We start from the raw sequence: 25,669 nt of genomic DNA, 5'->3' as shown, positions 1-25,669 counted from the left end.
AATCCACTGGAGTACCTCTTTAAGGCCTAAAGGGTTAATATCTAATAATGGAATCATTGCTTACCTCAAGAAGCTTAACCTCTGAGGAACCAAATTGCTTTAGTCCTAAATGATTACTTTTGTGCAGGTAGAAGTTGTTGTTTTTTTTTTTCTTGAGTTACAGTAATTTTTTTTTGTGGCACTTATGGCAGTTTTTTTATTAATTATTTATTATTTAAATTTGAAATTTTTTACTAAAATAAAGGTAAATTAAAATACATGGGTTTCTGATTTTGTTTTGTTTATTTTGATATATGTATTTATCGGGGTATACCATGCACCGGCCTATAACATGGATATAACAAGGATATTTGGGTAAAAAAAAGTTTTTTACCCAAATATCCTTGGTAAAATGAGGGTGCGTGTATGTGCATGCGTATACCCCGATACACCCCCAGGAAAGGCAGGGGGAGAGAGGCCATCACTGCCCGCTTCTCTCCCCTGCCTTTCCCAGGGTCTAAAGCCCTGCTGCCACCGCTTCTCTCCCGCTGGATATCTGCACCGCTGCCCGTTCTCTCCCCCTAACTATCGGTGACGGCGCCCCATTGCCTGCGCCGATAGCCAGGGGGAGAGAAGCGGCTCTGGCAATGGCACCGATAGCCAGGGGAGAGAAGGGGCAGCGGCGTCGCTGCCCCGTTGCCTCCCCCAATCCCCAGTTGTATAATTAACTGATGCCGGGGTCGGGTCTGCGCTGCTTCAGGCCTCCGGTGTGCGTCCCCTGCATCGTTGCTATGCACTGCACGGCGCGGCGCAATGACGAGTGATGTCATTGCGCCGCGCCGTGCAGTGCATAGCAACGTCGCATGGGACGCACACCGGAGGCCTGAAGCAGCGCGGACCCGACCCCGGCAACAGGTAATTATACAACCGGGATGGGGGAGGCAACGGGGCAGCGGCGCCGGCAATGGGTGCCGCTGCCCCTTCTCTCCCCCTGTCTGTCGGCGCCGCTGCCCCATTGCCGGCACCGCTTCTCTCCCCCTGGCTATCGGCGCCGGCAATGGGGCAGCGGCACCGATAGCCAGGGGGAGAGAACGGGCAGCGGCACCGATAGCCAGGGGGAGAGAAGGGCCGGCAGCAGGGCTCTAGACCCCAGGACAGGCAGGGGCAGAGAAGCAGGCAGCGACGGCAGGTCTCTGCACCTGCAAAGCCGCTGCAGTTCATTGATTTAAAGCGCCCGCTTTAAATCATTGAACTGCAGCGGCTTATCGCCGTATAACACGCAGGTAGATTTTAGGCTAAAAATTTTAGCCTAAAAAGTGCATGTTATACGTCGATAAATACGGTATCTAGTTTGTCTGAGATGAATGTGATGGCATGGCAAAGTTTTATTTTTTTATTTTTATATATGTATTTTTATTTTGATGTTCATCATATTATTTTTATATTTACTTTTTAATTTTGTTTTGTTCATTTTTTAATATACTTTTTTTTACATCTTTTTCTACATCTATCTATCTATCTATCGTCTATCTATTTATCTATCTATCTATCTATCTATCTATCTATCTATCATCTATCTCTTTACTATCAACTTATACTTGTGTATACTGTAACTTTACCATATTCTCAGGCAGGTTTAACATTAAGTGGTATTTCAGTGTGTGGTCAATAAATTGACAAACCGATATACTTTTAAATGTATTTCTCCTCACCTGAGGAGGAAACAATGATATTGCTTTGAGGGGTCATAATCTCATTAAATGAAGGATGCTCTCTACTGTGTATTACAACATTACAGAGGTTATATGATCCGGCCAGGAAACACAGAAGTGGAAATTTGACAAGGGGATTTTGTCATGTACGTCAGTGTCTAGGACAGAAAATTCATGAACTTTGTACAGTAAATGTCAGTAAGGTACAGGACATGCAGCTTTGGAAATTGAAGCAATATATTAAAACAGAGGTTAAGAAAGATTTTCTGTTGACAAAGGTAGAGGGATGATATCAAGGAATCAAGTTAGGAAATATATAAAATCAAACCTCTACACAACATTGAACTGCGTCATTTGAGAATTTATTAAATATTAGAATGCCTGAAAGGATAAATTAAACCAGCATAATGCATAATCCAGAACAGAACAATGAAGTAATGATGCATTTTGTACTCCTCTCACTTATTTCATAGTTGGGTTTAATTATCCTTTAAATTAATAGAAAAATGTATCCAGTGCAGAATCTCATCTTTATTCTAGTAACATGCACAGTATAAGTCTCCTGTTGCCTCAGCTGTGAAGATACATGGGATCCTTTAGAAAACATGTTGATCCAAAGATTCTTCCATTGTATTAGAATACAGTATAGCCAAATATAAGTATCGGTAAATACTTGTGGCTAAAATGCCTCTAAGATGATGACACCATGTCCAATGTAGAATGAAATGAAGAAAATAAAAATCCATGAAGCTCCAAAGAACTGTAATATTGCAAGAGAGAATGAAGTTCAATCAGTTTTTGATGGTCTGGTCTGTTATAAAAGATTTTGGGGTCTTTATATGAAATGATATGAGGCTTTATCACATTAAACCATAGGATATGTGCATGTACATTATTTTAGTTAATTTCTTTGGGAATAAAAAAGCTCTTAAACATTTCCCAAAAGGACACAAAACCCTGACTTTTTTTTATCATTTAGTTTGATTGAACTAAGTGGAAAACGTCCTTAGTCCCCAAACATATTAATTTTATGACCATGATCATTACAGTCATAAATCAAGTCCTGGGACCCTTTGTCAACCATTTGGAACATATTTTGGATCCTAAATAGTGTTGAGCAGCATAGGCCATATTCGAATTCGCGATATTTCGCGAATATATGGACGAATATTCGTCATATATTCGCTAAATTCGCATATTCGTAATATTCGCGGTTTATTTTCGCATATGCGAAAATTCGTACATGCGAAAATTTGCATATGCGAAAATTGGCATATACAAAAATTTGCATATGTGAAAAATTAGCATAGGCGAAAATTAGCATATGCGACAATTTGCACGCCAGTCTCACAAAGTAGTATTAGAGCCTTCTTTACACCACACAAGCTGGAAGAAGAGAGGGATGATCACTGTGATGTGTACTGTGAAAAAAAAGAAGAATATTTGTAATTACCAATATATAGTGCTGTATTCGCGAATATTCGCAAATTCGCATTGCAAATATTTGCGAGCAACACTAGTGATGAATCTCCCCCATTGAGCCTGCCAGAGCCGCAGTGATCTGTGTAAGAAACCTATGGGCCCAGGCTGTTAGGGTCACCAAATGATATTACAAATACTGAGTGTCTGGTTAGGAGAAACAAATATAATGTACCCACAGGGAGTGAGCCATTTTTATAAAAAATTGCCAAAAATCCCTGAAATAAGTCATGCAGAATATGTTAAAAAGCTTTTTGGATTTTCAGCCAATCAGAAAGCAGCACTACTCAAATAGAACTCCCGTGAGGTCACACATGTGATGTCATAACCTTTGTCATCAGTGAGGGGCCTAAACTGTAGGAACCTAGGAATGCAAATTCATACCCGCCTGTGACTGGTAAGTATCACATCTTTTTGGTCTTTAGTGCAGTTCCAGGTGCATTTCTATAATAAACATGTAACTAATCTCTCTTTTCTTTTCCTATCTTAGATGCACACCTTCCAGGCTGTGGGGCAGCACATACACGGACACATTGGCCCAAATTCTAGAGGTAACCTCCTTTAGTATGCCCAGAGGAAGGGCAGTACAGTAGCCATGGATTCCCTACAGGTTTCCTCCCCTCTGGAGGTTTTTCCTGTCCTGAGTTAGTTACTGTCCGCTCTTTGTGAGTGATGGAGGTTACATAAAATCCCTACACAAACATTTTACTAAATAATAAATAAAGTTCCCCTTTGTTTAAACTGTTCTTTGACTTGTTTGACTCATTTATTTTATTTCTGTGTGTGAAAAATAGTGTTAGCAAAATGTGGATGACAGAAGTGTCCAAAACTGCTCTCCTGCCCGATCTGTACCATGTGATGAGGTGAGAGGCGGCTGATGCTGGGGGGTACAGTTGTCCAGGCAACCGTAGGGCACCCAGCAAGTTCTGATGTCTTATGCCCAGAAATGGTTGGCTACTCCCTGTGTCAGAAGATTCTCATCCTATATATGAAGACAATCAGGAATCAAAACCTGTGGAGAGGAAAAGTTGACCAGTTGCCCATAGCAACCAATCAGATCACTTCTATTTTTCAGAGGTCTTGTTGAGAATGAAAGAAGCAATCTGATTGGTTGCTATGGGCAACTGATCAACTTTTACCCTGCACTGGTTTTGATAAATCTCCCCAATAATTATTACAACCATGTCACACACTTAGGGTTGCCACCTGGTTGCTATTTTACCAGCACAGCTGGTATTTTAGACACCCTGACAGTATTTTTAATATAAAAATACCAGCAATTCAATGGCTGGTATTTATCTAAGCCCCCTGGGCTGTAATATGTAGAGATGGAGAGGCAAGAGCTAACCCCGCCCCTTCCCTCTGCCAGCTGAGCTCTGATTGGTGAAGACTTCTCCCTCACACACAGGAGCTCAGCACACTCAGCACAAAGGGAGAAGATTAACCCCTTAAAGACCACGGGAGTATGGGTATGCCCATGCTCCCTTGTACTTAAGGACCAAGGGCGTACCCGTACGCCTGTGGGAATTTCCGTCAACCCCGCGCACCGCGTTGGGCAAGGACCGGACCGGGATGACTGCTGATATTTATCTGCAGGCATCCCGTGCCAATGCCCAGGGAGGTCCTGAGACCAACCCACTGTTGTCCGGGCAGAGCAGGGGAACCATTGGTGACCGGCGCCGGAGGTCACTTACCCTCGGCAGCAGTGCCCGGCGTCGATCCTCGGCGGCGGCGTTGACATGCGGCAGGCTCCATGGATCCTACGGAAGCCGGTGAGTATACAGTTGTCTCTAAACTGTAGCCCTCCAGATGTTGCAAAACTACAACTCCCAGCATGCCCAGACAGCTGTTTGCTCTTTGGGCATGCTGGGATTTGTAGTTTTCAACAGCAGGATGGCTACAGTTTGGAGATCACTGTGCAGTGGTCTCTAAACTGTGGCCCTCTAGATCTTGTAAAACTACAACTCCCAGCATGCCCACACAGCAGTTTGCTGTCTGGGCATGCTGGGATTTGTAGTTTTGCAACATCTGGAGGGCCACAGTTTGGAGATTATTGTGCAGTGGTCTCTAAACTGTAGCCCTCCAGATGTTGCAAAACTGCAAATCCCAGCATGCCCAAAGAGCAAACAGCTGTCTCGGCATGCTGGGAGTTGTAGTTGCATATCTCCAGCTGTTGCATAACTACATCTCCCAGCATGCCCTTCGGCGATCAGTACATGCTGGGAGTCGTAGTTTTGCAACAGCTGGAAGCACACTAGTTGGAAAATACAGAGTTAGGTAACATCTCCCTGACGAAGGAAGCCGTGCTTCTGAAACGCGTTGGAGGTATCTTGGATCTAATCCTGTACCGTAGTGACGTCACGACATCGGTCTCCAGCAAACCGCGAACCGGGGCTACCACGGTAGAGAACGCCACCGGCCGGGGCGTACTCCCGCAATCCCCAACTAGGATCTTCGGTAAAAGGATACGCACTCTCCGCAACATCTCAGAACAAGAAGAAGTGCGGGCATCACCGCCAAGAAAAACAATCACACAAAAATGCAAGCAAAACGCAAGTAAAATCTTTAAAGTGATTGCACTATAAGTCCAATATTCTGCGCACATCCATAGGTATATTTTTATAAGTGAATTAGACATTTATCCTGTACATCTCAGTTAGATCTGCTCGTATCTAAATGGACATTCTTTGACTTGTAGTGCCACCAGCCAACAAGGATTTCACCACCAATAATATACTAATACAGCTAAATTCCTGGAACACGCTGGAACCCAGATAAATAAGCATACCTACAGGTACATTCAGTACTCTATCATTTATTTATTAATATATACACAATACAGTTAATAAATAATATTTATATATATATATATATATATATATATATATATATATATATATCCCACATTTTTTCAGTGCACCCTAAAGAACAACTTAAAGAATGACCCTGCAAACAATTATACCACACTTACAGTTTGATCTTCTTCTTTTAGCCAGGTAGGTGTATCCACAATTTCAAGCATAAGCGCGTACTGTAACATATATGTGTAATATACACAAATATACACATATATATTGTATTTAGGTAACAGAATCTTACTGAAGGCTTTCCAACCAGTGTGCCTCCAGCTGTTGCAAAAGTACAACTCCAAGCATGCACAGTCTGTCAGTGCATGCTGGGAGTTGTAGTTTTACAACAGCTGTAAGTTTGCCCCACCAGTGTGAATGTACCCTAAAAACACTGCACTACACTACACTAACACATAATAAAGGGTAAAACACTACATATACACCCCTTACACTGTCCCCACCAATAAAAATGAAAAACGTTTCGTAAGGGTGCGTTCACACGGGGTATTTGTCAGCGGATCTGCAGCTGCGGATCCGCTGACAAAGGCCCCTAAAGTGCTGCCCTCTTTGTGCCTGCTAATAGCGGCAATCCGCCGCTACCAGCAGACACACTGGGAAGTGCGTGTCGCAGTGTATCCGCACATCCCACACATCGTGGCCGCTCCCCCGGCTCCCTGAGTGACACAGAGACCGGCCGCGATGTGTGTGAGTACACTGCAGGGTAACTCCCACATCGCAGTGTGTCTGCTGGTAGTGGCGGTTGCCGCTATGAGCAGGCACAAAGAGGGCAGCACTTTAGGGGCCTTTGTCAGCGGATCTGCAGCTGCGGATTCAATGACAAATACGCCCGTGTGAACGCACCCTTAGGCAGTGTTTCCAAAATGGAGCCTTCAGCTGTTGCAAAACAACAACTCCCAGCATTTCTGGACTGACTGTCCAGGCATGCTGGAAGTTTAGCAACAGCTGGAGGCACCCTGTTTGGGAATCACTGGCGTAGAATACCCCTATGTCCACCCCTATGCAATCCCTAATTTAGTCCTCAGATGCTCATGGCGCTCTCTCACTTTGGAGCCCTGTCGTATTTCAAGGAAATAGTTTAGGGCCACATATGGGGTATCTCCGTACTCGGGAGAAATAGCTTTTTCTTCTTTTACCCCTTATAAAAAGGAAAAGTTGGGGTCTACACCAGCCTGTTAGTGTAAAAAAATTAAAATTTTTACACAAACATGCTGGTGTTGCCTCATACTTTTATTTTTACAAGCCGTAAAAGGAAAAAAAGACCACCAAAATTTGTAACGCAATTTCTCCTGAGTACGGAAATACCCCATATGTGGGCGTAAAATGCTCTGCGGACGCACAACAAAGCTCAGGAGTGAGAGAGCGCCATGTACATTTGAGGCCTAAATTGGTGATATGCACAGGGGTGGCTGATTTTACAGCGGTTCTAACATAAACGCAAAAAAAGAAATACCCACGTGTGACCCTATTTTGGAAACTATACCCCTCACGGAATGTAACAAGGGGTATAGTGAGCCTTAACACCCCACAGGTGTTTTGATGAATTTTCGTTAAAGTTTGATGCTCACTGGTACTTAAGGACCAAGGGCGTACCTGGTTGTGAGGCCCGGTCGCAATTGCGACCCTTGCAACCTCTATAGCTAAGCCACTGGGGACAAGGTAAGTACCTTTGTCATCAGTGTCCATCACGATTTCCTGCATGGCGCTCTCCAAGCACATTCATCTCTATGGAAGAGCCAGAGATACACGAGCACTGTAAATAACCCTGCTGCATGTGCAAAGGGAGCCAGGGCACTGTGCAGGGTCTTTTCGAGATCAGACACTTATCCCCTGTCCTGTGGAAAGGGGATAAGGAGTAATGTGGTGTCCCAGTACAGGTACATTGTGTCAGGGTATTTTAGGCCCTGTCAGATTGAGACCTCCAGTGTCCTGGGGACTCCCCTGCAGGGTATGTGAGAGTGGAGGACTGAGGGCTAGACTAAACTTTTGTGTAAGGTGTTATATTATGTTATTACTTGTATGTAACTTTATTGTAAATCCTAAAGGGGATACAGACAACTCTATGATCCACAGCTGCCTGGCCAATGGGCTTTAGTTTAGCCTGCCCTTGTAAGGGGTGGCATTTCCTATGTAGAGTAATTGTGGAGGAGTAGAGGAGTAAAGCAGTTCATTCAGTTCAGAGTGGTGTGGAGTTCAGAGTACAGAGTGGAGGTCCAAGCAAGTTCAGAGGAGGTGAAGCTCCGGAGTAGCAGAGAGAATCCGCAGAGGAGTGAGAGCAAAGATAAGAGGGAGATAAGAAAAGCATGAAGTAACCCCAACTAATAGCAAGCCATTACTTCAGCCTTGATCAGAGAATTCCTAAAGGACAATTCATTTTCTTCCGGCGAAAAGCCACAAATCTACCGACCCTTCAGTAAGTGACTTTAATCTCAAGCCTAATATAGCGCAGACCTAAAACTACTAGTCCGGCCGTAAGAGCCAAGCATATATGCAATATCAAGTCCAGGCACTGCAAGCTGTGGTGGTCTCTTTTAGAGAGGTGGTTGTTTAACCGGTTGTCGTCTAAGGACGAGCCGGCTCGTCCTGAGATGGCAACTAGAGATGAGCGAACTTTTCAAATATTCGATTCTGCCGATTCACCGAATTTTCCGATAAAGTTTGTTTTGTTCCGAATTTTTTCGTGGTGAATCTATATTAAAAAAGGCTATTTCTAGCCTACATACAGCCTCTGAAGGGGTATAGAACACTTTGCTGTGTTCTAAAACGCATATGGAGTGTGCTGGGGTAGTGAAATAATACTGTTATTCAGAATAACATGCAGATTACCGGTCTCACTTTTAGAATCACTGCTGCACAGCAGCACAGTTACAGAGCCTGGTGGTGGCATCAGTGTCATGAGACCATATAGTGACTGAATGACACAGTGTTTAGGTGTTGGCAGCATGAGGACACCATATAGTGGCTGAATGGCACAGCGTGGAGGTGTTGGCAGCATGAGGACACCATATAGTGGCTGAATGACAGCTTGGATGAGGCTGAAGCATGAGGAGACCATATAGTGGCTGAATGACACAGTCTGGAGGTGTTGGCAGCATGAGGATACCATATAGTGGCTGAATGACACAGCATGAAGATGTTGGCAGCATGAGGAGACCATATAGTGGATAAATGACACAGTCTGGACATGTTGTCAGCATGAGGAGACCATATAGTGGCTGAATGGCACAGCGTGGAGGTGCTGGCAGCATGAGGAGACCATATAGTGGCTGAATGACACAGCATGGACATGTTGTCAGCATGAGGAGACCATATAGTGGCTGAATTACACAGCATGGAGGTGTTAGCAGCATGAGGAGACCATATAGTGGCTGAATGGCACAGCCCGGAGTTGCCAGCAGCATGAGTAGGCACTAGGCCTTCACAATCCCTAAGATTAAAAGATGAATTAAGAAATTTAAACCAAAGATTTTGGATAGCGGGTACTACCTATGAGCAAATTTTTAATTCCAAGACCCAGGCCCAACAGCGGCATCAGTAACCCATATATTTCCTGAATGACACAGTCTGGAGTTGTTCAGATGATTCTATGGCCAAATTATATGCTAAACTATATATACCTGCCCTGAGTGTTTTCCTAAGATTCTGCCTTCAGTTTTACAACTACAACTCCCAGCATGCCCTCACAGTCAAAAGCTGTCAGGGCATGCTGAGAGTTGTGGTTATGAAACAGCTGTAGGCCCCATGCTAGGAAAACACAGGAGCGCAGCATAGATGAGGTAAGGGCCGAAGTCGGCTTCCTGCTCGGCCTCAGTGAGCAGGATTGGAGACAGCAATATAACACTTTAGAAGGTAGGAAAAACATTTTAAAAGGCGGTGGGGGGGGGGGGGGGGGGTTAGGCATAGATTAGTAATAGGTAGGGACAGAAGAAAAATATATAGATGACGAGAGCTACTCTCTAACACACACATCTCTGCGCCCCCACCACCACCTAACATGTAACCTCCTGTTATTATTAAGAGACTGTGCCTCCATGTATTAAATGATGTTTCTCTGTGCTGGCGCCTGTGGGAACATAAGATTGTTCTACTAAGTCCTTATGCAGAACCTTGTACTAATACAGAACCATGAGCTACAGGGATGTGGATCCACTGGTCCCAGCTACACCTCAGGTGCTTTTCCCCAGCTAGTATCTCAGCACGTACACACACACACACACACACTCCTGCTTGCATAGTGTAGGAGGATTGGATCCAGGGCCAGTTTTAGGCTTAGCATGGCCCTGGGCAAAATCAGAAGTGTGTCCCAAAAGTTGTAATAGTGCACTAATCAGATTAGAACATTTTTGGTCACTTCAAATACCATAACAAATATCTAAAAAGCAAAAAAAAAAAAAAAAAATGGTACCGATAAAAACTACAAATCACAGCGCTAAAAATGACCCTCATACATCCCCATATACAGAAAAATAAAAGTGCTATAGGGATCAGAATAGTACAATTTTATATTTTTGTATTCACATTAGGTTGGCAGTATAAATCTCCCACATTAGGATGGAAATATATTTCCCCCACATTAGGTTGGCAGTACAGTTCCCCCACATTAGGTTAGTAGTACAGTTCCCCCACATTAGGTTAGTAGTACAGTTCCCCCACATTAGGTGCAGTACAGTTCCCCCACATTAGGTTGGCAGTATAGTTCCCCCACATTAGGTTAGTAGTACAGTTCCTCCACATTAGGTGCAGTATAGTCCCCCACATTAGGTGCAGTATAGTTCCCCCACATTAGGTTAGTAGTATAGTTCCACCACATTAGGTTGGCAGTATAGTTCCCCCACATTAGGTTAGTAGTATAGTTCCCCCACATTAGGTTGGCAGTATAGTTCCTCCACCTTAGGTACAGTATAGTTCCCCACATTAGGTGGAGTATAGTTCCCTCACATTAGGTGGAGTATAGTTCCCCCACATTAGGTGCAGTATAGTTATAATTGTAGGGAGGAGGACAAGTCTAGAATTTACCATGAGGCTTACGGGACTAATTCTACCCCTGATCTTATATTTGCCAAGGGGTTCAATAGGCGGAGCCAAAGGGTTGTCAAAATTCGGTTTTGCCATGTATGATTGTGACTGTCTATTATATGTAGGCTCACAGCTCAGGACTACATTCCCATCATGTATGATTGTGACTGTATATTATATGTAGCCTACATATAATAGACAATCACACATGACGGGGATGTAGTCCTTAGCTGTGAGCCTACATATAATAGACAGTCACAATCATACATGATCAGGGCTGGTGCAAGGACTTTTGGCACCCTAGGCGAAAGCTAATTTTGCCGCCCCCTTGACCCCACACATTGGCTCTGCCCTTTGACACGCCCAACCTTACTACTGGGGTGACACACTGTAACAAACCCCCTCCTCATGTAATCTCCATACTACAGGGGTGACACACTGTAACAAACCTCCTCCTCATGTAATCTCCTTACTACTGGGGTGACACACTGTAACAAACCTCCTCCTCATGTAATCTCCTTACTACTGGGGTGACACACTGCAACAAACCTCCTCCTCATGTAATCCCCTTACTACTGGGGTGACACACTGTAACAAAATCCGCCTCCCCATGTAATCTCCTTACTACTGGGGTGACACAGTGTAACACACCTCCTCCTCATGTAATCTCCTTACTATTGGGGTGACACACTGTAACAAACCTCCTCCTCATGTAATCTCCTTACTACTGGGGTGACACATTGTAACAAACCTCCTTCTCATGTAATCACCTTACTACTGGGGTGACACACTGTAACAAACCTCCTCTTTGTGTACTCTCCTTACTACTGGGGTGACGCACTGTAACAAACCTCCTCCTCATGTAATCTCCTAACTACTAGGGTGACACACTGTAACAAACCTCCTCATCATGTAATCTCCTTACTACTAGGGTGACACACTGTAACAAACCTCCTCCTCATGTAATCTTCTTACTACTGGGGTGACACACTGTAACAAACCTCCTACTCATGTAATCTCCTTACTACTGGGGTGACACACTGTAACAAACCTCCTACTCATGTAATCTCCTTACTACTGGGGTGACACACTGTAACAAACCTCCTCATGTAATCTCCTTACTACTGGGGTGACACACTGTAACAAACCTCCTCCTCATGTAATCACCTTACTACTGGGGTGACACACTGTAACAAACCTCCTCCTCATGTAATCTCCTTATTACTTGGGTGACACACTGTTTAGCAGACAGTGTAACAGTATTAGAGACAGTATCACACATTATAGGATTAGATACAGGGGCTCAGCAACCAGTATCAGACATAGGGGGATTAGATACACAGCTCAGCAGACAATATCAAACATAACGGGATTAAATACACAGCTCAAATCACACATGGGGATTAGATACAGGGGCTCAGCAAACAGTATCACACATGGGGGGATTAGATACAGGGGCTCAGCAAACAGTATCACACATGGGAGGATTAGATACACTGCTCATCAGACAGATCACACCTGGGAGGATTAGTTACACATCTCATCAGACAGATCACACATGGGGGAATTAGATATAGGGGCTCAACAAACAGTATCGCACATGGGAGGATTAGATACACAGCTCATCAGACAGATCACACAAGGGGGATTAGATACACAGCTCAAACAGTATCACTTATGGGGGGTTTAGATACACAGTTTAGCAGACAGATCACACATGGGGATTAGATACACAGCTCAGCAAACAGTATCACACATGGGAGGTTTAGATACACAGCTCAATAGACAGATCACACACTGGGGGATTAGATACATATTTTATCAGACAGATCACACATGGGGGATTAGATACACATTTTAGCAGACAGATCACACATGGGAGGATTAGATGCACAGCTCATTAGACAGATCACACATGGGGGATTCGATACACTGCTCAGCAAACAGTATCACACATGGGGAGTTTAGATACACAGCTCATTAGACAGATCACACACTGGGGGATTAGATACACATTTTAGCAGACAGATCACACATGAAAGGAGCCTCACCAGGTCAGTGTCTCTTCCCTGTCTGGCTGAGGACAGGAATGGCCGATATTTGTGACCTTTTCACCCTGATTTGAAGACACTGTCGCGCAGCAGCTGAGGCAGAGAGAGGCACTTCGGGGGAGGAAGCAGCGCTCCTCGTCAGGATGAAGTAAGCAAAACAGCAGCTGCAATGTGGTTGTGATTGGGGGGGGGCTGGGTTACTGGATCTCACAGTGCTTCTCCAGCAACATGAGGGGTGGGGAGGGGGGTATTGTGGTCTTGCAGCTCCTCCAGCAAGACGAGGCTGAGGGGAGGGCGTGTATGTTGACAAGCTAGGTGTGCTGTGACGGGGGCAAGGGGGGGGGGATTTCGGCCTGGTGATGTCGGGGATGTCCGGTGGGGCTGGGGTTTAGTAGTGAGAAAAAAGTCCTGCAGCAGTGGGCCGCGGTGATTAGAGTGTGCCTGTGCACACCCGGCACACCCCGTGCGCACGCCTATGCTGTACAATATATATGTATGTACAATTTCACTTTACTGGATAATGTTAAGAATCCTCAATATTAATGGACTGTCCAGGAATGTTCCAAGCCATGCTGTCCCTCATCCCCTCCACCCCGTCCCCTATCTGCTCACACACATCTCCCCCTCCACCCACCTCCTCGGTCTCCTCACACAGATCTCCTCACCCCCACCCCTCCCTTACACCCATTTCCACAGCTCACCTCCTCCTTCCCCGTCCTCGCTCTCTTCACTTTGCAGCCAGTTCTCTCCCTTCGCGGTGCTGATAAATCATGAGGAGGCCATAGTCAGTGTCAGAAATGTAATAGCAGGGTCGGAGGCAGGAAGACGTCAGGGTCTTGGAGAAGGCGTGCGTGCGTCTTGTCCCAGCAGCCCCAAGCCTCTCCAGCCCTGCAGTCATTTTTAAAGGGCCCGCACCCGGCATAGGAGATATGCTGGCAGCGACAGACTCCCCTTCCTCAGGCCCGGGCCCTTGGGCAGCACCCGAGTGCCAGACGTGATGCACCACATAAAGCCCTACACACCTCACACCTTTACACCCTGTGGCACACCACAAGGGCATCTTGGGAGAAAAGAAATGAGGGGGCAGCTTTTTGTGGTGTTTTTTTTATTTTGGCTAGAAAAAAATCTCAAACAAAAATTGCGTCTGTTCCTAGGCTTAGACTGGGATTAAAGGAAAACTGTTACCCATTCAGTCACACAAAACCCGATACACAGAGTTATAGTGCAGGTGAACATGAGACCGATATGAGCTCTTTGACCGATATGCGTACCTGTAGTCCGGCGCGGCGTCCCTCTGAAGGTCCGCTTCTTCCTGCACTGAATTGCACGCTGGAGGCGGCCCGCCGGCTGGACTTGAATATTCATGGGCGCTGGCCATGTGAGCGCTCAGTAGGCACAAGCGCTCACGTGACCAGCAATCACACCATAACCCTGTGTTCTGGGTTTAGTGTGGGTGAACGGGTGACTGTTTTCCTTCAAATACAGCTTAAATAAAGCCCACATTGCTTCATCTTTCCCCCCCCCCCTTCCAACAGATGTCTGTCCAACTGTTGCAAAACCACAACTCCCAGTATACCCTGACACTGACAGCCTAAAACTGTCAGCGCATGCTGGACAGCCACAGGGGGTCACTGATGCAGTATGTCAATCTCGGCCTATGCTGCCTGATCTTGAACTGGCAGCAGGAGCCACAACCACTTTAAATCAGTAAGCAGCGCTGGCTGCCGGGACGTCTGATGAATAATATCCTTCCGCTCCATACCACAACGTCAGAGGCGTCACTCGTCAGATGTCCCAGCAGCCAGCGCTGCCCATTGGGATAGATTTATCAAAACCAGTCCAGAGGAGAAGTTGCTGAGTTGTCCATAACAACCAATCAGATTGCTTATTTCATTTTTTAGAGGCCCTTTCATGGGCTATGGGCAACTTTGCAACTTTTTCTCTGGACAGGTCTTGATGAATCTCCCCCATTGAGCCTGCCAGAGCCGCAGTGATCTGTGTAAGAAACCTATGGGCCCAGGCTGTTAGGGTCACCAAATGATATTACAAATACTGAGTGTCTGGTTAGGAGAAACAAATATAATGTACCCACAGGGAGTGAGCCATTTTTATAAAAAATTGCCAAAAATCCCTGAAATAAGTCATGCAGAATATGTTAAAAAGCTTTTTGGATTTTCAGCCAATCAGAAAGCAGCACTACTCAAATAGAACTCCCGTGAGGTCACACATGTGATGTCATAACCATTGTCATCGGTGAGGGGCCTAAACTGTAGGAATCTAGGAATGCAAATTCATACCCGCCTGTGACTGGTAAGTATCACATCTTTTTGGTCTTTAGTGCAGTTCCAGGTGCATTTCTATAATAAACATGTAACTAATCTCTCTTTTCTTTTCCTATCTTAGATGCACACCTTCCAGGCTGTGGGGCAGCACATACACGGATGGACACATTGGCCCAAATTCTAGAGGTAACCTCCTTTAGTATGCCCAGAGGAAGGGCAGTACAGTAGCCATGGATTCCCTACAGGTTTCCTCCCCTCTGGAGGTTTTTCCTGTCCTGAGTTAGTTACTGTCCGCTCTTTGTGAGTGATGGAGGTTACATAAAACCCCTACACAAACATTTTACTAAATAATAAATAAAGTTCCCCTTTGTTTAAACTGTTCTTTGACTTGTTTGACTCATTTATTTTATTTCTGTGTCTGAAAAATAGTGTTAGCAAAATGTGGATGACAGAAGTGTCCAAAACTGCTGCCCGATCTGTACCATGTGATGAGGTGAGAGGCGACTGATGCTGGGGGGTACAGTTGTCCAGGCAACCGTAGGGCACCCAGCAAGTTCTGATGTCTTATGCCCAGAAATGGTTGGCTACTCACTGTGTCAGAAGATTCTCATCCTATATATGAAGACCATATGGGCAACTGATCAACTTTTACCCTGCACAGGTTTTGATAAATCTCCCCAATAATTATTACAACCATGTCACACACTTAGGGTTGCCACCTGGCTGCTATTTTACCAGCACAGTTGGTATTTTAGACACCCTGACAGTATTTTAATATAAAAATACCAGCAATTCAATGGCTGGTATTTATCTAAGCCCCCTGGGCTGTAATATGTAGAGATGGAGAGGCAAGAGCTAACCCCGCCCCTTCCCTCTGCCAGCTGAGCTCTGATTGGTGAAGACTTCTCCCTCACACACAGGAGCTCAGCACACATAGCACAAAGGGAGAAGATTAACCCCTTAAAGACCACGGGCGTATGGGTATGCCCATGCTCCCTGGTACTTAAGGACCAAGGGCGTATCCGTACGCCTGTGGGAATTTCCGTCAACCCCGCGCGCCGCGTTGGGCAAGGACCGGACCGGGATGACTGCTGATATTTATCTGCAGGCATCCCGTGCCAATGCCCAGGGAGGGCAGAGCAGGGGAACCGTTGGTGACCGGCGCCGGAGGTCACTTACCCTCGGCGGCAATGCCCGGCGTCGATCCTCGGTGGCGGCGTTGACATGCGGCAGGCTCCATGGATCCTACGGAAGCCGGTGAGTATATAGTTGTCTCTAAAATGTAGCCCTCCAGATGTTGCAAAACTACAACTCCCAGTATGCCCAGACAGCTGTTTGCTGTTTGGGCATGCTGGGATTTGTAGTTTTCAACAGCAGGATGGCTACAGTTTGGAGATCACTGTGCAGTGGTCTCTAAACTGTGGCCCTCTAGATCTTGTAAAACTACAACTCCCAGCATGCCCACACAGCAGTTTGCTGTCTGGGCATGCTGGGATTTGTAGTTTTGCAACATCTGGAGGGCCACAGATTGGAGATTACTGTGCAGTGGTCTCTAAACTGTAGCCCTCCAGATGTTGCAAAACTGCAAATCCCAGCATGCCCAAAGAGCAAACTGCTGTCTCGGCATGCTGGGAGTTGTAGTTGCATATCTCCAGCTGTTGCATAACTACATCTCCCAGCATGCCCTTCGGCGATCAGTACATGCTGGGAGTCGTAGTTTTGCAACAGCTGGAAGCACACTAGTTGGAAAATACAGAGTTAGGTAACATCTCCCTGACGAAGGAAGCCGTGCTTCTGAAACGCGTTGGAGGTATCTTGGATCTAATCCTGTACCGTAGTGACGTCACGACATCGGTCTCCAGCAAACCGCGAACCGGGGCTACCACGGTAGAGAACGCCACCGGCCGGGGCGTACTCCCGCAATCCCCAACTAGGATCTTCGGTAAAAGCATACGTACTCTCCGCAACATCTCAGAACAAGAGGAAGTGCGGGCATCACCGCCAAGAAAAACAATCACATAAAAATGCAAGCAAAACGGAAGTAAAATCTTTAAAGTGATTGCACTATAAGTCCAATATTCTGCGCACATCCATAGGTATATGTTTATAAGTGAACTAGACATTTATCCTGTACGTCTCAGTTAGATCTGCTCGTATCTAAATGGACATTCTTTGACTTGTAGTGCCACCAGCCAACAAGAATTTCACCACCAACAATATACTAATACAGCTAAATTCCTGGAACACGCTGGAACCCATATAAAAAAGCATACCTACAGGTACATTCAGTACTGTATCATTTATTTATTAATATATACACAATACCGTTAGTAAATAATATATATATATATATATATATATATATATATATATATATATATATCCCACATTTTTTCAGTGCACCCTAAAGAACAACTTAAAGAATAACCCTGCAAACAATTATTCCACACTTACAGTTTGATCTTCTTCTTTTAGCCAGGTAGGTGTATCCACAATTTCAAGCATAAGCGCGTACTGTAACATATATGTGTAATATACACAAATATTCACATATATATTGTATTTAGGTAACAGAATCTAACTGAAGGCTTTCCAACCAGTGTGCCTCCAGCTGTTGCAAAAGTACAACTCCCAGCATGCACAGTCTGTCAGTGCATGCTGGGAGTTGTAGTTTTACAACAGCTGTAAGTTTGCCCCACCAGTGCGAATGTACCCTAAAAACACTGCACTACACTACACTAACACATAATAAAGGGTAAAACACTACATATACACCCCTTACACTGTCGCCACCAATAAAAATGAAAAACGTTTCGTAAGGGTGCGTTCACACGGGGGTATTTGTCAGCGGATCTGCAGCTGCGGATCCGCTGACAAAGGCCCCTAAAGTGCTGCCCTCTTTGTGCCTGCTAATAGCGGCAATCCGCCGCTACCAGCAGACACACTGGGAAGTGCGAGTCGCAGTGTTCCCGCACATCCCACACATCATGGCCGCTCCCCCGGCTCCCTGAGTGACACAGAGACCAGCCGCGATGTGTGTGAGTACACTGCAGGGTAACTCGCACATCGCAGGGTGTCTGCTGGTAGCGGCGGTTGCCGCTATGAGCAGGCACAAAGAGGGCAGCGCTTTAGGGGCCTTTGTCAGTGGATCCGCAGCTGCGGATCCACTGACAAATACACCCGTGTGAACGCACCCTTAGGCAGTGTTTCCAAAATGGAGCCTCCAGCTGTTGCAAAACAACAACTCCCAGCATTTCCGGACTGACTGTCCAGGCATGCTGGGAGTTTAGCAACAGCTGGAGGCACTCTGTTTGGGAATCACTGGCGTAGAATACCCCTATGTCCACCCCTATGCAATCCCTAATTTAGTCCTCAGATGCTCATGGCGCTCTCTCACTTTGGAGTCCTGTTGTATTTCAAGGAAATAGTTTAGGGTCCCATATGGGGTATCTCCTTACTCGGGAGAAATTGCTTTTTCTTCTTTTACCCCTTATAAAAAGGAAAAGTTGGGGTCTACACCAGGCTGTTAGTGTAAAAAAATTAAAATTTTTACACAGACATGCTGGTGTTGCCTCATACTTTTATTTTTACAAGCGGTAAAAGGAAAAAAAGACCACCAAAATTTGTAACGCAATTTCTCCTGAGTACGGAAATACCCCATATGTGGGCGTAAAATGCTCTGCGGACACACAACAAAGCTCAGGAGTGAGAGAGCGCCATGTACATTTGAGGCCTAAATTGGTGATATGCACAGGGGTGGCTGATTTTACAGCGGTTCTGACATAAACGCAAAAAAATAAATACCCACGTGTGACCCTATTTTGGAAACTACACCCCTCACGGAATGTAACAAGGGGTATAGTGAGCCTTAACACCCCACAGGTGTTTTGATGAATTTTCGTTAAAGTTTGATGCTCACTGGTACTTAAGGACCAAGGGCGTACCTGGTTGTGAGGCCCGGTCGCAATTGCGACCCTTGCAACCTCTATAGCTAAGCCACTGGGGACAAGGTTTCCTGCATGGCGCTCTCCTAGCACATTCATCTCTATGGAAGAGCCAGAGATACACGAGCGCTGTAAATAACCCTGCTGCATGTGCAAAGGGAGCCAGGGCACTGTGCAGGGTCCTCTCGAGATCAGACACTTATCCCCTGTCCTGTGGAAAGGGGATAAGGGGTAATGTGGTGTCCCAGTACAGGTACATTGTGTCAAGGTATTTTAGGCCCTGTCAGATTGAGACCTCCAGTGTCCTGGGGACTCCCCTGCAGGGACTCAACCATTTCTAATGTGTATTTGCACTGTTATAACTTAGCATTCAGTTATTAGGTGTATGTAGCTTTAAGTATGTTACCTAGCAACCTCATGCTTAGTCAGGGTATGTGAGAGTGGAGGACTGAGGGCTAGACTAAACTTTTGTGTAAGGTGTTATATTATGTTATTACTTGTATGTAACTTTATTGTAAATCCTAAAGGGGATACAGACAACTCTATGATCCACAGCTGCCTGGCCAATGGGCTTTAGTTTAGCCTGCCCTTGTAAGGGGTGGCATTTCCTATGTAGAGTAAGTATGGAGGAGTAGAGGAGTAAAGCAGTTCATTCAGTTCAGAGTGGTGTGGAGTTCAGAGTACAGAGTGGAGGTCCAAGCAAGTTCAGAGGAGGTGAAGCTCCGGAGTAGCATAGAGAATCCGCAGAGGAGTGAGAGCAAAGATAAGAGGGAGATAAGAAAAGCATGAAGTAACCCCAACTAATAGCAAGCCTTTACTTCAGCCTTGATCAGAGAATTCCTAAAGGACAATTAATTTTCTTCCGGCGAAAAGCCACAAATCTACCGACCCTTCAGTAAGTGACTTTAATCTCAAGCCTAATATAGCGCAGACCTAAAACTACTAGTCCGGCCGTAAGAGCCAAGCATATATGCAATATCAAGTCCAGGCACTGTAAGCTGTGTGGTCCTCTAGAGACTGTCTGTTAAACCTTTGATAGACTTTGGTTGAGCGCTGTGGAGATTGTACCACCTATCTTCAAGTTAGTAAAGCCTCCTTTAAACTGCAACCTAGTGTGGAGTCAATTCTTTCCTTACTAGCCTGTGGGGAGACGGAGTTCCCCGGACCTGTAGTACCCCGGGAGATATCAAGACTACAGTGGCGTCACGTGACATTAAGGGTTAATACCATCGGACCCTGGGCTCATAACCCCCCAAGAACCAAGTAGCTAACCCCAGCGTAGCGATGGCTGCGGACCTCACCCGTGGCCACCACAGTAAAGTAGCAGAGTACTCCTTCAACAAATTTTGTTTTGAATCTAGGAGCCAGGATAAAAAGGCTTTTTTTTTTTTAAATTTATAACAACCAGCGCAATTTTTCAGTTTTAGAGAGGTGGTTGTTTAACCGGTTGTCGTCTAAGGACGAGCCGGCTCGTCCTGAGATGGCAACTAGAGATGAGCGAACTTTTCAAAAATTTGATTCAGCCGATTCACCGAATTTTATATTAAAAAAGGCTGTTTCCAGCCTACATACAGCCTTTATAGGGGTATAGAACACTTTGCTGTGTTCTAAAATGCATACGGAGTGTGCTGGGGTAGTGAAATAATACTGTTATTCAGAATAACATGCAGATTACCGGTCTCACTTTTAGAATCACTGCCGCACAGCAGCACTGGTGGTGGCATCAGTGTCATGAGACCATATAGTGACTGAATGACACAGTGTTTAGATGTTGGCAGCATGAGGACATCATATAGTGGCTGAATGGCACAGCGTGGAGGTGTTGGCAGCATGAGGACACCATATAGTGGCTGAATGACACAGCTTGGAAGAGGCTGAAGCATGAGGAGACCATATAGTGGCTGAATTACACAGTCTGGAGGTGTTGGCAGCATGAGGAGACCATATAGTGGCTGAATTACACAGTCTGGAGGTGTTGGCAGCATGAGGAGACCATATAGTGGCTGAATGACACAGCTTGGATGAGGCTGAAGCATGAGGAGACCATATAGTGGCTGAATTACACAGTCTGGAGGTGTTGGCAGCATGAGGAGACCATATAGTGGCTGAATGACACAGCATGGACATGTTGTCAGCATGAGGAGACCATATAGTGGCTGAATTACACAGCATGGAGGTGTTGGCAGCATGAGGAGACCATATAGTGGATGAATGGCACAGCCCGGAGTTGCCAGCAGCATGAGTAGGCACTAGGCCTTCACAATCCCTAAGATTAAAAGATGAATTAAGAAATTTAAACCAAAGATTTTGGATAGCGGGTACTACCTATGAGCAAATTTTAAATTCCAAGACCCAGGCCCAACAGCGGCATCAGTAACCCATATATTGCCTGAATGACACAGTCTGGAGTTGTTCAGATGATTCTATGGCCAAATTATATGCTAAACTATATATACCTGCCCTGAGTGTTTTCCTAAGATTCTGCCTTCAGTTTTACAACTACCACTCCCAGCATGCCCTCACAGTCAATAGCTGTCAGGGCATGCTGAGAGTTGTGGTTGTGAAACAGCTGTAGGCACCATGCTAGGAAAACACAGGAGCGCAGCATAGATGAGATAAGGGCCGAAGTCGGCTTCCTGCTCGGCCTCAGTGAGCAGGGTTAGAGACAGCAATATAACACTTTAGAAGGTAGGAAAAACATTTTAAAAGGCGGTTTTAGGCATAGATTAGCAATAGGTAGGGACAGAAAAAAATATATAGATGACGAGAGCTACTCTCTAACACACACATCTCTGCGCCCCCACCACCACCTAACATGTAACCTCCTGTTATTATTAAGAGACTGTGCCTCCATGTATTAAATGATGTTTCTCTGTGCTGGCGCCTGTGAGAACATAAGATTGTTCTACTAAGTCCTTATGCAGAACCTTGTACTAATACAGAACCATGAGCTACAGGGATGTGGATCCACTGGTCCCAGCTACACCTCAGGTGCTTTTCCCCAGCTAGTATCTCAGCTTACACTGTCCTCTGGATTGCAGTAACAATGTCCTGTACAATATATATGTTTGTACAATTTCACTTTACTGGATAATGTTAAGAATCCTCAATATTAATGGACTGTCCAGGAATGTTCCAAGCCATGCTGTCCCTCATCCCCTCCACCCCGTCCCCTATCTGCTCACACACATCTCCCCCTCCACCCATCTCCTCGGTCTCCTCACACAGATCTCCTCACCCCCACCCCTCCCTTACACCCATTTCCACAGCTCACCTCCTCCTTCCCCCGTCCTCGCTCTCTTCACTCCGCAGCCAGTTCTCTCCCTCCGCGGTGCTGATAAATCATGAGGAGGCCATAGTCAGTGTCAGAAATCTAATAGCAGGGTCGGAGGCAGGAAGATGTCAGGGTCTTGGAGAAGGCGTGCGTGCGTCTTGTCCCAGCAGCCCCAAGCCTCTCCAGCCCTGCAGTCATTTTTAAAGGGCCCGTACCCGGCATAGGAGATATGCTGGCAGCGACAGACTCCCCTTCCTCAGGCCCGGGCCCTCGGGCAGCACCCGAGTGCTAGACATGCTGCACCACATAAAGCCCCATACACCTCACACCTTTACACCCTGTGGCACACCACAAGGGCATCTTGGGAGAAAAGAAATGAGGGGGCAGCTTTTTGTGGTGTTTTTTTATTTTTTATTTTTGGCTTGAAAAAAACCTCAAACAAAAATTGCGTCTGTTCCTAGGCTTAGACTGGGATTAAAGGAAAACTGTTACCCATTCAGTCACACAAAACCCGATACACAGAGTTATAGTGCAGGTGAAAATGAGACCGAAGCAAGCTCTTTGACCGATATGCGTACCTGTAGTCCGGCGCGGCGTCCCTCTGATGGTCCGCTTCTTCCTGCACTGAATTGCACGCTGGAGGCGGCCCGCCGGCTGGACTTGAATATTCATGGGCGCTGGCCATGTGATCGCTCAGTAGGCACAAGCGCTCACGTGACCAGCAATCACACCATAACCCGATGTTTTGGGTTTAGTGTGGGTGAACGGGTGACTGTTTTCCTTCAAATACAGCTTATGTGTTGCCTTTATCAAAGCCCACATTGCTTCATCTCCCCCCCCCCCTTCCAACAGATGTCTGTCCAGCTGTTGCAAAACCACAACTCCCAGTATACCCTGACACTGGCAGCCTAAAGCTGTCAGCGCATGCTGGGAGTTGTAGTTTTGCAACTGCTGGACAGCCACAGGGGGTCACTAATGCAGTATGTCAATCTAGGCTTATGCTGCCTGATCTTGAACTGGCAGCAGGAGCCGCAACCACTTTAAATCAGTAAGCAGCGCTGGCTGCCGGGACGTCTGATGAATAATATCCTTCCGCTCCATACCACAACGTCAGAGGCGTCACTCGTCAGATGTCCCAGCAGCCAGCGCTGCCCATTGGGAGAGATTTATCAAAACCAGTCCAGAGGAGAAGTTGCTGAGTTGTCCATAACAACCAATCAGATTGCTTATTTCATTTTTTAGAGGCCCTTTCATGGACAGGTCTTGATGAATCTCCCCCATTGAGCCTGCCAGAGCCGCAGTGATCTGTGTAAGAAACCTATGGGCCCAGGCTGTTAGGGTCTTCAAATTATATTACAAATGCTGAGTGTCTGGTTAGGAGAAACAAATATAATGTACCCACAGGGAGTGAGCCATTTTTATAAAAAATTGCCAAAAATCCCTGAGATAAGTCATGCAGAATATGTTAAAAAGCTTTTTGGATTTTCAGCCAATCAGAAAGCAGCACTACTCAAATAGAACTCCCGTGAGGTCACACATGTGATGTCATAACCTTTGTCATCAGTGAGGGGCCTAAACTGTAGGAACCTAGGAATACACGTTCATACCCGCCTGTGACTGGTAAGTATCACATCTTTTTGGTCTTTAGTGCAGTTCCATGTGCATTTCTATAATAAACATGTAACTAATCTCTCTTTTCTTTTCCTATCTTAGATGCACACCTTCCAGGCTGTGGGGCAGCACATACACGGACACATTGGCCCAAATTCTAGAGGTAACCTCCTTTAGTATGCCCAGAGGAAGGGCAGTACAGTAGCCATGGATTCCCTACAGGTTTCCTCCCCTCTGGAGGTTTTTCCTGTCCTGAGTTAGTTACTGTCCGCTCTTTGTGAGTGATGGAGGTTACATAAAATCCCTACACAAACATTTTGGTAAATAATAAATAAAGTTCCCCTTTGTTTAAACTGTTCTTTGACTTGTTCGACTCATTTATTTTATTTCTGTGTGTGAAAAATAGTGTTAGCAAAATGTGGATGACAGAAGTGTCCAAAACTGCTCTCTTGCCCGATCTGTACCATGTGATGAGGTGAGAGGCGGCTGATGCTGGGGGGTACAGTTGTCCAGGCAACCGTAGGGCACCCAGCAAGTTCTGATGTCTTATGCCCAGAAATGGTTGGCTACTCCCTGTGTCAGAAGATTCTCATCCTATATATGAAGACAATCAGGAATCAAAACCTGTGGAGAGGAAAAGTTGACCAGTTGCCCATAGCAACCAATCAGATCACTTCTATTTTCCAGAGATCTTGTTGAGAATGAAAGAAGCAATCTGATTGGTTGCTATGGGCAACTGATCAACTTTTACCCTGCACTGGTTTTGATAAATCTCCCCAATAATTATTACAACCATGTCACACACTTAGGGTTGCCACCTGGCTGCTATTTTACCAGCACAGCTGGTATTTTAGACACCCTGACAGTATTTTAATATAAAAATACCAGCAATTCAATGGCTGGTATTTATCTAAGCCCCCTGGGCTGTAATATGTAGAGATGGAGAGGCAAGAGCTAACCCCGCCCCTTCCCTCTGCCAGCTGAGCTCTGATTGGTGAAGACTTCTCCCTCACACACAGGAGCTCAGCACACTTAGCACAAAGGGAGAAGTTTAACCACTTAAAGACCACGGGCATATGGGTATGCCCATGCTCCCTGGTACTTAAGGACCAAGGGCGTACATGTACGCCTGTGGGAATTTCCGTCAACCCCACGCGCTGCGTCGGGCAAGGACCGGACCGGGATGACTGCTGATATTTATCTGCAGGCATCCCGTGCCAATGCCCAGGGAGGTCCTCAGACCCACCCACTGTTGTCTGGGCAGAGCAGGGGAACCGTTGGTGACCGGCACCGGAGGTCACTTACCCTCGGCGGCAATGCCCGGCGTCGATCCTCGGCGGCGGCGTTAACATGCGGCAGGCTCCATGGATCCTACCGAAGCCGGTGAGTATACAGTTGTCTCTAAACTGTAGCCCTCCAGATGTTGCAAAACTACAACTCTCAGCATGCCCACA

The 25,669-nt window shown here is 45.9% G+C and overlaps 3 long non-coding RNA genes across 3 annotated transcripts; all 3 read left to right on the top strand.

The window, feature by feature from the left end:
* Positions 1-3,192: 3,192 nt before the first annotated feature.
* On the top strand, positions 3,193-3,916 carry LOC130360767 (uncharacterized). The gene is made up of 2 exons (XR_008890788.1): positions 3,193-3,567; positions 3,661-3,916. It is a non-coding gene; the product is annotated as an uncharacterized LOC130360767 (long non-coding RNA).
* Positions 3,917-5,315: 1,399 nt separating this feature from the next.
* Positions 5,316-15,785, top strand: LOC130360786 (uncharacterized). Its single transcript, XR_008890794.1, has 5 exons — positions 5,316-5,781; positions 5,869-5,964; positions 6,086-6,166; positions 15,284-15,414; positions 15,508-15,785. It is a non-coding gene; the product is annotated as an uncharacterized LOC130360786 (long non-coding RNA).
* Positions 15,786-17,030: 1,245 nt separating this feature from the next.
* LOC130360793 (uncharacterized) lies at positions 17,031-24,573 on the top strand. Its single transcript, XR_008890800.1, has 4 exons — positions 17,031-17,482; positions 17,570-17,665; positions 17,785-17,865; positions 24,094-24,573. It is a non-coding gene; the product is annotated as an uncharacterized LOC130360793 (long non-coding RNA).
* Positions 24,574-25,669: the final 1,096 nt, after the last annotated feature.

The sequence above is a fragment of the Hyla sarda genome, chromosome 1 (genome assembly GCF_029499605.1).
Source record: "Hyla sarda isolate aHylSar1 chromosome 1, aHylSar1.hap1, whole genome shotgun sequence".
NCBI classification, from domain to species: domain Eukaryota; kingdom Metazoa; phylum Chordata; class Amphibia; order Anura; family Hylidae; genus Hyla; species Hyla sarda.
The sequence above is the reverse complement of the archived record's forward strand: the minus strand, read 5'-3'. Positions and strand labels throughout refer to the sequence as shown.